Consider the following 10,807-nt stretch of genomic DNA (forward strand, 5'->3'; position numbering starts at 1 on the left):
TTTTAAACAGCACTAATGATTACCACATCCTCACAAGGTCCAGTTGGCTTGGAGGAAATATTCCAAACCCTGGTAGTGTAGGCTGCTTCCACCATCTCTCCCCATCCTTTCCACCCCTGTTGACAGAGCCTTTCTGCTAGCCAGCTCCTGTTTATCATATAAATTCTCAGTCTTCGAAGCCTATGTCAGGGTCTCAAACCAAACCAAACCAAACCAAACCAAACCAAACCAAACCAAAACAAAACAAAAAAACAAAACCCAAAAAAATGGTGCTTGGCTCTGGTATAAGCCTGGAAGTGGAACCAGGAGTTTTTGCATTTCAGTGAGAGCATCCAGTGGAGAGTATGAGACCATTGTTCATTTCGGGAAAGCATGCACCCTAAATTTCTCTGAGTGCTCACTTACTGCCTCACTTGGCTTGAGATGAGGTAGCATGCCCCTCACCTCCTTCACGGGAGGAGAAAAAATTGTTGCAGCCCTCTCTGCTTGGCCAGCAACTCTCCTCCAAGAAATCATCTTCCTCTAGGGATTCCCTAGATGAGTTAAGGGGCACAGAACAATGTCTGTCCACTCTTAGCAAGTTACAATACTTGTCTGTTGAATAAGGGCCACATGTCATTTGTTTTCAGCTTTGGGTTTCAGTTGAAATTTGAGACATCAGGGAAAGTCTCATTTAGCATCTTATTCCATCTGTAAGTGGACTAGAGACAAACCACCAAAGAGATAGGAAGAAAACCGGGGGGATGTATGGTTTTGGTAGCCAAAGATTATTTCAAGAAAAAGTGCTCAAAGTTTGGAATCTGTTGAGAAGGCAAGATAAATAAGGACACAAAAATGTCCATTGGATTTGGGAGGAAATGTGATGACCTCACCAACGATGGTTTGAGGAGAAGGGTAGGGAGGAGTCACCTAATAGTAACTGAGGAGTGAGAGGGAGGTAGGGAGGTGGGGAGGTGGGGAGTACACATCAAGAAGTGTGACTGTGAAGGGAAGTGAAGGGGGTAAGATGGTGCTTGGGGAAAACATGCGCATAGGATGAAGGTTTATTTTTTAAAATGAAAGACTTGATCAAGTTTAAGTGCTAATAAAAAGGGAATTAGGGGTACCTGGGTGGCTTAGTTGGTTAAGCGTCTGGCCTTCAGCTCAAGTCATGATCTCAGGGTCCTGGGGTAGAGCCCCGTGTTGGGCTCCTGCTCAGTGGGGAGCCTGCTTCTCCCTCTGACCCTCCCCCTGCTCATGCTCTCTCTCTCTCTTACTCTCTCTCTCAAATAAACAAAAATTTAAAAAATAAAAATAAAAAATAAAAAGGGAACCAGTTGGGAATGGAGAATGAGAGATTAAGTGGATGATGAATTGGTTTTCAATCAGTGATTTTGCATCTTCAAAGGAAAATAAATCTGCATCGTGGATGTCAAAATTCACTGCAGAGATGCTGACATGCTGTGGGATGCTGTTCTATGCATTGGTGGTGGTGGTGGCCGAGAACGACAAGAAGAAATGGAATGCTTTTTCTGGGTGAACAATAATGGTTCTTGGGCAGCTGTAGCTTTTTACTCAACAGAATAGGTATGTTCATAGGGCTCTAAAATGTTATAAACTTCTTTGCAACCTCAAATACATACTTTTATGTCCTTGGTGGTGAACAAGAATCTTAACTTGTTCCCCTGGTGTTGTTTACACAGCTTATTAAAGTAAATTTTTATTTATTTCATTGTTTATAATAGGAAAACCCCTAAAGGTACCAGTTAGTATTTGTAAGGAAATAATTTGCTAAGTGCTTTTATGTCTTCCAGCGCCCACTCAAGTACTTTGCTACAGCGACAACCATCTCTCCCTTCTGGTTGTGTAAACCTTTTGATTTCTACACATTTTAAATTATTTAATTTGGGATGATTAAGAAAAAAAAACCCAACAACTTCCTATGGTATGTGTAAAAAAAGAAGTGTTTCCACAGCTCTATTTCAAACTTATTTCCCAATTTAGTTATGTGGATTGCTACGTTTTATTTGGAAGTGTTCAGAGGTCATAATTAAAAACCAGGTCATTACTGCCATCGCAGCCCCTGATATGCTTGCACCACAACCATCTAGTACCTTGCCTAGAAACAGTAGGAGCTCAATCAGCGTCAGACTAAAGAACAAATGAAAATATGGGTGGAGGAATGGATGAAAGAGTAAATGAATATTATATGTGCCACAGATCATATGGAATATCTCACTTGATTCCATTCCAACCCCGCTGGAAAGTGTCTTGATGAGCAGTTGAGGCTGGAAAGCTCAAAGCTACATGTTCCAGTCTTCCTCACAGCCCATTTTCCATACATAACCTCACTTTCACCGAGTTGATACATCTGTGTAAAAAATCAGGAGATGGAAGTGACCACTGTGCAATGGAAAGCATGTGCCTGCCAATTCTCTCTGGAGGCTTTTAACTTTTCTACGGCAATGGAATTGGGGTTCTAGTCCTTGGTCCTTAGCTCTGAGGGTATTTGGAAGTTAAGGATGTGCATGGAAAGTCTAAGATAGGGAGTGTTTCAAAAAGAGTCCGACTGAGGCAGTGTGGTCCTAGAGTTCACTGTCATGGCTACAGCCTCCCAATCTTGGCAGAGGCAACAGCCCTCATGACTGGTCAGTTCTGCAGGGTTTTTCTGAGAGTCATTTGTGGAAGCTCAACCTAGATTCCCCTCCCCCAGTCCTTTCAATGATTGGTCAATTAAGGAAGTCATTTGTGTTGTTCACCAGCTACGTTTCTGGTTTTCTGCTTTCTGGGCATATCGTATGACTGTGGTACCCCACCCTCTTGGAGTTGGGTTTGGCTGCATAACTTGCTTGAGCTAAGGCAATGAGAACAAATGCCACCTCTTTCTTCTACCGTGGCTAATAACAATGCTCAAGAAAGTGGTTCCTCCATTAGCTTGAAGTGAGGATGCCACGGAATGGAATCCCCAGTCAACCCATGATGTTCATATAGCAGGAGTGAGATAGAAACTTTTGTTTTATTAAAAAAGATTTGGGGGCTGTTGATTACTGAGACACAGCCCAGGCCATCCTGCTGATCCGGTAGGTCATCCCTTTCCTCTTAAACTACCTTTGGTGAATTCTGTTGTCTGTGATTGAACCCTGAGCAATTACTTTTAGGAATATGACACTGACATATGGTTTAAAAACTTAACACTGTTAAACTTATAAGATCACTATTGCACCTCAAATAAGAGCAACCATCTCCTACGTCTTTTATTTCCCCATAGTACATGGAGCCTAGCAGTAGGACCAACCCCCTCCGGGGGCACTAATCACAGTGTAGTTGTGCCCTGAGACTACACTGTGAGTGACAGGCCCAGATTTGGTCTATACCAAGGCCCAGCCAAGCAGAGTGCTAGAGGCATAGCAGAAAAATTATCTTATCTGGTTTGTCTCATAGGAAGGAAGTTAGGAAATATACAAAACCAATAACCATGCCACGTTTCACTAAATTGTTAACTAAATTAATATATTTATAATGACAAAAAAAAAACCCTGAGAGGGAAGGCTGATTACTTGGGACCACCAAAACTTTTAGTAAAATGCTCAATACAATTCGAATTTCTTCTTCTGAGGTTTTAGGCCTCAAATCCATCATAGAAGAGAAGACAGATGGTGAATTGCTAGGATTAGGTCCAGTTTCCTATACCAGAAAAATCCCAAATAACATTGGCTTATGCAAGACAGAAATTTATTCCTCTTTTACACAAAAGTTCACAAGGAAATAGTCCAATGTAGAGCAGCTTCATGAAACTGTCAGAGGCCTGGGCTCTTACCATCCTCAACCTGTGTCCTCCATGTTAGAGTCCAAAATGGCTGCTCTAGTCAAGTCACCATGTCTACATTCCAGGAAGCAAGAGGGAGAAACAGGGGAGAAGAATATGTTCCTTTGCTTTAAATTCACACCATACCTCTGATTACAAATCTTATTGGCCAGAATTTAGTCACAAGATCAGATTCAGCTATGAGACTAGGAAATGAAGACTTTGTTCTGGACAGCCCTGTGTCTAACTAAAATTTGAAGTTTATGTTACTAACGAAGAAAGAAAGAACAGATTTGGGGATGTTTAGCAATCTATATCATAAATGGTTAGTGTAGTGGGTTGAACAGTAGTCCTCCAAAATTGACGTCAGAACCTCAGAATAAGACCTTCTGTGGAAATATAGTCTCTACAAGTTTAATTAGTTAAGGACCTTGGAATGAAATCATCCTGAATTTAGGATGGGCCCTAAATCCAATGACTGGTGGCTTTAGAAGAGGGAAGCACCTAGAGACACACAGCAGAAGGCCATGTAAAATGGAAGCAGAGAATGGAGTTGTGCTGCCACAAGCCAAGGAACACCAGGAGCCACAAAAATCTCAAGGAAGCTTACCAAATGCAAGGAAGGGTCCTCCCCTAGTGCTTTCAGAGTTTGAGTGGCCCTGCCAACACCCTCATTTCAAACGTCCGGCCTCCAGAACTGTGAGAGAATTTCTGTTGTTTCAAGACACGAAGCTTTTGGTAATTTGTTATGGCAGCCCTAGGAAACTAATATTAAATGTTGCTTGTAGCTGTTACTGAGGTCAAGGGCTAACATGGCATAGCTGTAATAATAATGGTAGTATATGTCGTTCTGACTGGCTTTTGCTTTGGCCAACTGTCCATGGTTTGAGACCAGTAAGTGGTCTCTCAATAATCACATCACAGAACCATGATTTTTAGCCCCACACAGAAGAAAACAGAGATTTAGCACCTTCCCTGTAGCAAGCACTTAACATACATTTTTCTCATTTAATCCTTACAAATAACCCTAGACGATTAGTATTATACTTATTTAATAAGCACATGGTGTACATATAAATAGATATAGGTATAGAGTCAAGACAGACCTGGGTACTGATTCTCAAGTGCAAGCTCTTTCCCAAAGCGGTGATTAGGCTGGGGAACATCTGACTCACCTGCCTAACAGAACGTTTTGTGCCAAAGTCCGATTCATTTGCAGAGATGAAGCTTTCCAGTGACTTTGTGTTCACTTCCAGGCATGACTTCCCGCATCAAAGCAACTCAACTCAAATAAGCTCAACAAACTTATGTGCTAGGCACTGAAGGAGATATTATGATGGGTGAGACAATCTTTTGTCTCAGGTGCCTACAATTTTAGCAGGGGCTAAGGACTGGAAGTCTATAATAGAACCATATGAATGTCTTCGTGCACTGACTTTTATATATAGTTAAACATCAGAAGCAGTTGGGCATACTTTTAGAAATCCAGATTCCCAGGCCCCGCCCTAGCCTATGGACTCACAGTATTTGAAGGTGGGCCCTTAGAACCCTGCATTTTTTAAAAAAATTTTATTTATTCATTTGCCATACAGAGAGAGAGCACAAGCAAGGGGAGTGGCAGGCAGAGGGAGAGGGAGAAACAGACTCCCTGCTGAGCAGGGAGCCCGATGTGGGACTCAATCCCAGGACCCCGGGATCATGACCTGAGCCGAAGGCAGACGCTCAACCGACTGAGCCACCCAGGTGGGTGCCCAGAAACCTGCATTTAAAAAAAAGCTCTCTGGGCAATTCTTATCTAGCTGGTCCAGTACCCGTTTTAGGTATAAATACTTTCCTTATATCGTGGCTTAAATATCAGTGATAAAAACACCAGCTACATGTAAATATATATTATAATTTTCTCAGTAGTAATTGCATGCTCCTTATATATCTGAGGAGTCTAATAGAGGAGCACTATTTAGACAATTCCTAAGTATATGTATAGTACCTCTCTGAGGAAGGAATGTTGTTTCTCATTTCTTCGATAAATATGAAGATAGATGTCAGGTTGTATGATCTGATTTACATGCCATCAGAAGCATCGAGCAATAACCTAGCCCCGTGACATCTAGATATCTCTCATGGACCAAGCCCTGCGGTAAGGGAGTTTTTCATGTTAAGCCCGCCCGTGGTGAATTCAGAATTTGGAGAGGCACAAAGATCCGTACATCAACTGCTCTCTCAGTCGGATTCTCCACAGCTAAAGAAATTTGAATCACAAAGTTATAATTAGACTTGAAGCTCTTGCCCACCGCCATCATATCTATTCACAATGACTCCATTATGTCTTAACTTTCACTTGAATACGGATAACCTCTTTACTCCCCAGGAGGGGAGGTTAGTTTTCTTTAAAATTCTTTCCACTTAGCAGTGAATGGAATGCTCTAAAGATGCACTCTATTTAATAGGCACAACAGCTGCCAAACAGGGCTACTGGCAAACTTATCTAAATTTTTAATCATTGTGGAAGAGGAACACAGAGGGAAAGAATGATATAAATTCTCCCACTAGTGTAGCGATGAAAATATCCGAACGGCACTGCAAAGACCAATCTCCATTTTGTGGAAATAAGTTTTGCTGGGCGCATGGTACCACTTTTTTCCTCATAGTCAAAAAATACTTCCAAGGCATATATATTCCATTAGGTATTACAGGATATATATTCAACTGGGTTTTCTTATTAACAAAAATGTCCATTTTCTTCTAAAAACCATGTTCTCATGAATGCAAAAACTGTTAAACTAAAGCAAGAATCTGATTTGAAAAAATAATATACTGAAGGAAATATGTGGATAATAGATAGATGCTGAAAAAAAATAGTTCCCCCATCACTAAGAAAAAGCAAGGACTTGTGAAAGCATTGAAATAAATCTTTACTAACTTGATCTTTTACAATTTCACAAATGGGAAAAAAACTCTGGCTAATCTCTTAATATTTGGGGGATGTTCTCAAGAGGAGGCCATTTCCAACTTCAGCAAATATTGGTCATGCTACACCTAGCATCTAAAATCATCTACGGGCTCTCTTCCCCAAATGCATGTGCTTTTGAGAGATGTCGAGAAGAGGTATGAGGACCACACACTGTGGTTCTGGATTGTTTGGGTTCAAATGCTGACTCTGTCTCTCAGAAGCATGTGACACTAAACAACATCCTGAACCCTCACTGCCTCAGCTTCCTCCTCTATGATGATAGCATCCCCCCTATTGGGTTATTGTGAGAATCAAATGATCTACTGCCCATGGTGCCCTTAGAACAGTGTCTCGCCCAGAGTGAGCACTCAGGAAGTCTTAACTGCTACTATTATCCTAACTTATTTGAGGGTTAGTTTCTCTTTCCTAGTGTACCAGAACAGGGATCAGCATGTCATTGATGGGTTGCTAAGGGGTGTGTAAAAAATGCACCCTATAGTAATGAGGTAATTCAACAATAAAAATTTACTACATGCTAGCGCCGTTCTAGGCACCTGGAATATATCAGTGAACAAAAGTAAAAATCTCTGCCTTCATGGAGCTTACATCCCAATAGGGGCAGATAGAAAAGAAATACTAAATATGGTAAATGAAGAAATTAGATAGTATGTTATAAGATGACAAATGTTTGGTAAGAAAAAATAGAGCAGGACACAGGGAATTAAGAGTTCAGGAAGAGGGGACCAGGTACATTGAGAAAGTGACCTTTGAGCAGACATGAAGTGGATAAACAGAGTTGACATTGCCGGGTATCAGAAGGAAATGTGTTCTGCAGAGGGACCAGCCACTGTTGAGACCCTGAGGTAGAACACGGAACATGCCTGGCATGTTCAAGCCACAGCGAGGCCAGTATGGCTAGAGGAGAGTGAGTGAGACAGGGAATCACTGGCCACGAATGATGTCAAAGACTCTCCTGGGGGATAGGGTGGTACTGTATGTGTGGCGAAATAGATTGTGTAGGGTCACACAGATGTGTCTGGACTTTGTCTTTCACTCAGTGTGATGTGAGTTCACACAGGGTTTGAAGGGTTTGTAGCTGAAGAGTGCCCTCCTCAGAGTCATTTTACACACACTGGCTGCCACACAGGAGATCAATGGGGAAACAAGGAGACCAGTGAGTAGTTTGTTTGAGTAATCCAGAGAAGGAATGATGGTGACTTTGACTAGAGAGAGGGGAAGTGATGAGAAGTGATCACATCTGGATATGTTCTGAAAGCAGAGCCAAAAGGATTTCCTGATGGATTGGAAATGGAATGTGAGAGAAAGAGAAAGCAAAGGTGGCTTCCATATTTTTGGCCAGAAGATTAAGAACACTTGAAAATGAGGAATGACTCCTGGAGTTCTAGGTAGCAGATGATTAGAAGTTCTGCATAATGATTTCATGGTTTTGCTAGGCAAGATTTCCCACCAATAGTTCACTTTCAAAGAAAGACACATGCTTGATTTCATCCAACAATCCACGATTACTGAATTACTGACAAATGATCTGTAAACACACTAAATTAACCCATAGGTATCTTAGTTTATTGAAAAAATTGTTTAAAAATATGGTCGCTGTAGAAAGGTAACATTTTTATTACTTCTGAAAATGAGAGAAACTGATTTTCAAAAAAAACTTTCCCCCTGATTATAAAGATAATGTATATTCACTACAAAAGATTTAGAAAATATAATAAATTAGGAAGTAGGGAGCAGTAACCTGCAGTTTTGCCATCTAGAGAAAACTGCTGTTAACAATTTTATATGGGGGTGCCTGGGGGGCTCAGTCGGTTGAGTGTCTGCCTTCGGCTCAGGTCTTGATCCTAGGGTCCTGGGATCGAGCCCCGCATGTCTGGCTCCCTGCTCAGCGGGGAGTCTGCTTCTCCCTCTCCCACTCTCACTGCTCATTCTCTCTCTCAAATAAATAAATAAAATCTTAAAAAAGAAGACAAAACAGTTTTGTATGGCTTTTCCCTCTCTCTGCCTCATAAATTCATCCACATAGTTATCACTAAGTGCATTATCTACACGCATATTACAACAATGGAGTCATATTTACATACAATTTTATATACTGCTTTGTTCCCACACCAATAAATATTTTTCTATATTCTGTGGGCTCTCAACAATTTTAGAATTCTTCATCCTATCTCTTCACATGGATACCCATGATTTCCTTATATTGATCACTTAATTTTCATCACGAATGAAGATTCTGCTCCCCAGGACTGAGTCTTCGATCATTTCTTCTTCATCTCCCATTACTCTTAACCACTCTCATGACTTTGTCTATGTGCTGACCACTCTCCAATTTATATTACCAACAGAAGCCTCTCTCTCTTCTCCATACTGTACACCCAATGTCTCATTATCACAGTCTTTTTTCATCTTGGTTGATGGCAAGCCCATCCTTCTAGTTGCTCATGCCAACATGTTGACATCATCCTATACTCTTCCCTTTTACGCTTCACATCCAATTGGTCAAGAAATTCTGTTGATTCGACCCTTCAAATATATCCAAACTCCGGTCACCTCTCACCATCTTCACTGCCACCATCTCAGTATGAGTGGCCATCATCTTTGCTTGGATTATTAAGTAGCTGTCCCAATGGCTCCTTTCTTCTACCCTTGTACTCTTTTGTATGTCTTCAGCATGGATCCAGGGTTATCCTTTAAAATCCCAACTAAGGTCATGTTACTCCTCTGCTCAGAACCCTCTAGTGGCTCTCCATTTCACTCACAATAAAAGCCAAAGTCCTTGAAATAAGGCCCAACAAAGTCTGCCCTTCCACCACCTCCTACTTCTTACTTCTCTGTCCTTGTCACTCCCCTACCCTTGTCAGTCTTTCCCGTCCATTCACGAGTTTCAGCTGCACTGTTCCAGCCTTGCTCTTTCTTGAACAGCCACACAAGATCTTATCCTAAGGCCCTTCACTGGCTGGACCTCTGCCTGGAAGGCTCTTCCCTCAGATAACCACAATGACCCTCACCTCCTTCAAATCTTAGATCAAACCTCACCTTCTCAATGAACTCCACTGGACCAACCCGTTCCTGCAAATTTTTTTTTCTTTACACTATGTTTTTATATCTCTACACATCCTTATTTTTTAAAAAAAGAATTTCACTCTTCCCCACTAGAATATAAGCTCTATAGGACTGAGATCTTTGTTCTGTTCACAGTTGTATCCAAGTACCTCGCACAGTGCCTGGTACATGGCGTATTCAACAAATCTGTATGTTCAATAAATGAGTGCCATTCTATTATATGTGGCATTTTTAAAAGAAACTTTTTTTTTCAGTTTTGCATTTGAAATATTTTTAGTAATGCGTATACTAATATTTCTTGGGCAGTACTTATCCTGACAATATTTTTCAGTTTTGATCACTCTATGACAACATGTGAGTTAGGTACTGCTTTAGAATGTACTGGGGATTTTGTTTTTATCCAGGTGTGGTGAGGCCAACAGATCAAGAGATGACTGCCATTTCAAAGATAATTTGATGGATGTTTACTGAACTTATCATGGTAATCATTTTGCAATAGGTACATATATCAAATCATCACGTTGCCCACCTAAAGCTAATAACAATGTTATTGGTCAATTGTATCTCAATAAAATATGGCAGGGGTAGGGTGGGGTGGGGTGGGGAGATACTTTGTCACTCACAGTTCCCAAGAGAGCAGGGAATGCCGTGCTGTGCAAGGCCACTTGGGGGAAACACCAGGGTGGGTGAGGAGGCCAAAAGAATGTGGAGAAGAAATGAGCATGAGCCTTTATTTTGGTTTCTTTTTTTTTTTCTTTCTTTCTTTTTTTAAAAAATTTTTTATTGTTATGTTAATCACCATATATTACATCATTAGTTTTTGGTGCAGTGTTCCATGATTCATTGTTTGTTCATAACACCCAGTGCTCCATGCAGAACGTGCCCTCCTCAATACCCATCACCAGGATAACCCATCCCCCTCCCCCCTCCCCTCTAGAACCCTCAGTTTGTTTTTCAGAGTCCATCGTCTCTCATGGTTCGTCTCCCCC

The sequence above is a fragment of the Callorhinus ursinus genome, unplaced genomic scaffold (genome assembly GCF_003265705.2).
Source record: "Callorhinus ursinus isolate GAN/ISIS: 27379988/994484 unplaced genomic scaffold, GSC_fseal_2.0 scaffold9, whole genome shotgun sequence".
Classification (NCBI taxonomy): Eukaryota; Metazoa; Chordata; class Mammalia; order Carnivora; family Otariidae; genus Callorhinus; species Callorhinus ursinus.